This window comes from Poeciliopsis prolifica, unplaced genomic scaffold (assembly GCF_027474105.1).
Source record: "Poeciliopsis prolifica strain line A6 unplaced genomic scaffold, Auburn_PproV2 SCAFFOLD190, whole genome shotgun sequence".
Taxonomy (NCBI): domain Eukaryota; kingdom Metazoa; phylum Chordata; class Actinopteri; order Cyprinodontiformes; family Poeciliidae; genus Poeciliopsis; species Poeciliopsis prolifica.
Genome location: NW_026562565.1, coordinates 155,697 through 160,000, shown reverse-complemented (window position 1 = coordinate 160,000; position 4,304 = coordinate 155,697).

The following is a 4,304-nucleotide window of genomic DNA, read 5'->3' as shown; positions in this document are numbered from 1 at the left end:
ACTGTCGCTATCTGACCCCTTTGACCTCATCAACATGAAACTGTGCCCAGACACAGAGAACATGTTGGTGTATTGAGGATTCTAACCCCGACCAGCTTCGATGGAGCAGGTGGGCGTGGTGGCGTGGCGAAGTCACCTGTAACGCCATCGCCATACGTTTGGCTCTCAATTCCACATTTTCGGGCCCAGCTGCTGCAAACTCATAAGGATGGACCCTCATCCACTCCCCAACAGGAATCCATCACAATATTTGGTGGGCGTAGCCTAATTTCTCTATAGCGCCCCCTAGAAAACTTTAAATGATCAGCCCCAAGCCATGCTTTAATCTACAAATACGAAACTTTGTACACATGTGTACCTTGTCAGGACGTACAAAAAAGTCTCTTGGAGCCATGGTCTAAACCCCACAGGAAGTCAGCCATTTTGGATTCAAGTTCGGTTTTTGACCCCATTTTTGCAGTTTACAGCCTTCATATTTGATCTATCTCCTCCTAGGGATTTCGATTGATCGGCTTCAAACTCGGTCAGTCTGTTCATAAGGCATGTCTCATCTAAAGTTATCTAAACGGTGAGTTTTTGAGTATGCTGAAGGGGGGTTAGCAGGGGTCAAAGTTCACCTACTCGCCATAAAAACATAAACTGCTATATCTCCTACACAGAAACTCACAGAGGCACCAAAGTTTCTGTGATTGATCATCATCGGGTCTCCTACATTACCCTATGGTCGAATGATGACATCACTTAGGCCACGCCCCCTGAGAACAGGAAGTGTAATGTTTTACTGTGAATGTTCGCTATCCGACCCCTTTGACCTCATCAACATGAAACTGTGCCCAGACACCGAAGACATGTTGGTGTATTGAGGATTCCAACCCGACAGCTACGATAGAGCAGGTGGGCATGGCGGCGTGGCGAAGTTACCTGTAACGCCATCGCCATACGTTTGGCTCTCATTACCACATTTTCGGGCTCAGCTGCTGAAAACTCACAAGGATGAATATTTATCCACTCCCCGACTGGAATCCATCACAATATTTGTAGGGCGTGGCCTAATTTCTCTATAGCGCCCCCTAGAAAACAGCAGCCCATAGGTTATGTTGTTATTAATTATTTAAATATACATTATTATAACTTTTTATATATATATAAGTTTATTTTGTGGGTTAAAGTACAAACATTCATTCATTTTTGCTAGAAATAATACAAACAAAGTCATTCAGCAAAACTTATGACACAGCGAAGTAAGAACACACTGGGGTCAGTGTTGATGGAGTACCACTGGCACCTTGTGGAGAAATACTGGTACTGCTAGTGCAATACCAGTATTGCGACAGCAGGAGGCAGTGGTACTCCATCAATGAGAAAACAGATCGACGCTACGTAATAACAGTCAGCCGGCGACAGCTGGAGCTGCAAAGTTTCCTGAACATTTTGCCTGCTTTTTGGAGCGACAGAACTGGATTACGCTCAACATTTTGCTTGGATTTTGGAGTTGCAAATACGAACCACGCTTTGGAGCAAGAAGGCTCTGTTGGACCGGAGTTGGAGCAGTTTAATGGGCTCTTTGCACCTCAGCTTACACGTTCGGGAAACACGGCTGAAATGTTTTTCCAAGGTAACAATTAATAATGTACATCGATCCGAAACCCCAACAAGTAAGGCAAAGAAAGGTTTTAAGATGTTCGCCTCGTTATACATTCACAGATATGAAGGTGAGTTTTATTTTCTTTAAACTGCTAGCACAAGCCTGCTAGCTTTCTAGTAAAAATCTGCTATTTAATTATCTAAAGATTTCTCAGCCATTCTAACGGACACTGTTTGTGCCTTATTTTCAAGCATATTACGTGTGTTTATTGTTAACGACAATAAAGCAGGGGAGGGGGAGCAGATTACAGTTCAGACTTTTTGCTTGAAGTATGACGAAGAAAAACGAGCACAGAGCTTACTCTGGTATCGGAGTTCTAGTTCAGCTGACTGTTCAGATTCAGAGTTATTACTTTTAGAAAAATATGGCCGTGTTGCTTAAGGTTTCTGTGTTATTTCGTTTTATTACTTTTGCATGCTTGTTGTGAATGGCTCATTAAGACAGTGTTTAGAGCGGTGTGTACGGCGTTAGCTTCAAGTGGTAGCTTTAACTTGTAGCAACGAATATTTACAAAACTGTCTTGATTGAGGATGGCTTGGAAATCCATGAAAACTTAAACAAAGTACATAGTATTGTTTTATTGTGTCTTAAGTACGACTTTGTCTTTTATAGCAGTCATAGTTTCTGAAAGTGGAAGCATTCGGGTATACAGTTGTGACGTCAGCGCGGCAGGTGCAAAGAGCCCATTGCTTTTCGTTTAAACAGTCGTAACTCGCGGTGCGGTGAGTAATTTATTCCTTCCTGCTGGTTCTGGAAGCCGTCATGTTTGGAACAGTTATTCTGAGGAGGATGCTAACCCAATGCCTGAGGCCTGCAACGTTTTTAATGCTAACGAAGCGCTTTACTAATTCAATAAACTGAATAGTGTGTGTGATACATCCAGTTTCATAAATTCAGAGTTGTTTGTTATTATGTATAGAAGATGTTTAAAATGTCGTTTGAAAGAGCTCTGAGAAAATGCTAAGTATCTTTTTACAGATCCATTGGGGTTGTAATATTTAGTTGCAGCACTTCCTGTGATTAATACCTAATTAATGGATGGGATTCAGCCTGTGCTATTGTTCTAAAGTGCTGAAAGTTAACTGTGCTCTGTTATTGTGCATTGCCCTTGGTTTATTACTGAACAGTGCGGTTTATTAAACTGATACATCTTAACCTTCACCATTTTCCTGACTCATTTCACGATAACGTTAAAGTTGCACTGCATTTACATCTCAGTTGTAGTTAACATCAAGCATGTGGGTGTGGCTTAGTGTAAAACTTTCACTATTTACCATGAAACATCAACATTAAATGACTTCCAAATGCAAGATCACAGCTGCATCATCACACTTCCTCTGTCTTTCTAGAGAACAGCCTGAACACATTTCCATGGTCACTTGATGACCTCACTGTAGCCCCTCCCACTTTTAAGAGGCAGTCACATGTTTTTTCTGCTGTATGTTTTACTGTTATTCTATAATTTATATGGGTTCATCATGTGAATACTGACTAAAAATGATAACATGATGAACTCTATGAATGCTGGCTGCTGACCGAACCGCATTGGGGTGTAGAAATGACGAAATGCATTACTTCGCCACGTGCATATGATCGGCTCTAAATGACACGTGGATCATCGGACTGGCGCCAAATTGGATACGTATGACCTTTGTTGAACTAAAGAGCAAAACAGCATTGAAATGTATTTTGACTCCACTGCGCCCCTACATTAATCCGCCAGCTGTATTTCCTCGCTAAACCAATGAATCTATACCACATTTTTTGCATCTTGAAGGATAGCCGCCGAACGCATAGATGCGTACCGCCTGGAGGACGGGCGCGGAAAACTGCGCAACAACTTCTGTCTTAGCACGTGCGCAGCGTTGATGGAAACTGAGCAACTGCTTCCGCGGTGCGGGCGGAGGCGCTGAAAACTGCGTGAGAGCTTCTGTGGTGGCTGGCGTGAGGCGGCGGTTGCTCATACCCCGCGGTGGCAATAGGCCGGAGCGGCGCTTGGCTGCGAGGGCCGTTCGAGGCTGCTTGCAGCTTTAATTATTATTATTATTATTCTTCCACCCAAATGAATTGGCTTTTTGGGGGCTTTATCATATTCAAAAACTCACCAAAACTTGGCGGAGGCCTTAAGCCTGTTTAAAATTTACGTATTTTAAAGTCGTAGCAAAAATTGCAACAGAAATGTCTCTACGGCGCCACCTAGAAATTGGAAAAAACACCCTTTTACCCTCTGCTATTCACTTACTTTATCATAGACACATGAAATTTGGTACACTTGTAGAACTCCCCAAGACGCTCAAAATTTACAATTAATGTCATAGTGCAAGTATCACAGGAAGTCAGCCATTTTTGATTGAAGTTCCCATTTTGACCCCATTTTTGCCGATTTTTGCCGTTTACAGCCTTTGTATTTGATCTATCTCCTCCTAGGGATTTTGATTGATCGACTTCAAACTTGGTCAGTCTGTTCATAAGGCATGTCCCATCTAAAGTTATCTAAACGGTGAGTTTTTGAGTATGCTGAAGGGGGGTTAGCTGGGGTCAAAGTTCACCTACTCGCCATAAAAAATAAACTGCTATATCTCTTACACTGAAACTCACAGAAGCATCAAAGTTTCTGTGATTGATCATCACGGGTGTCCTACAATACCCTATGGTCGAA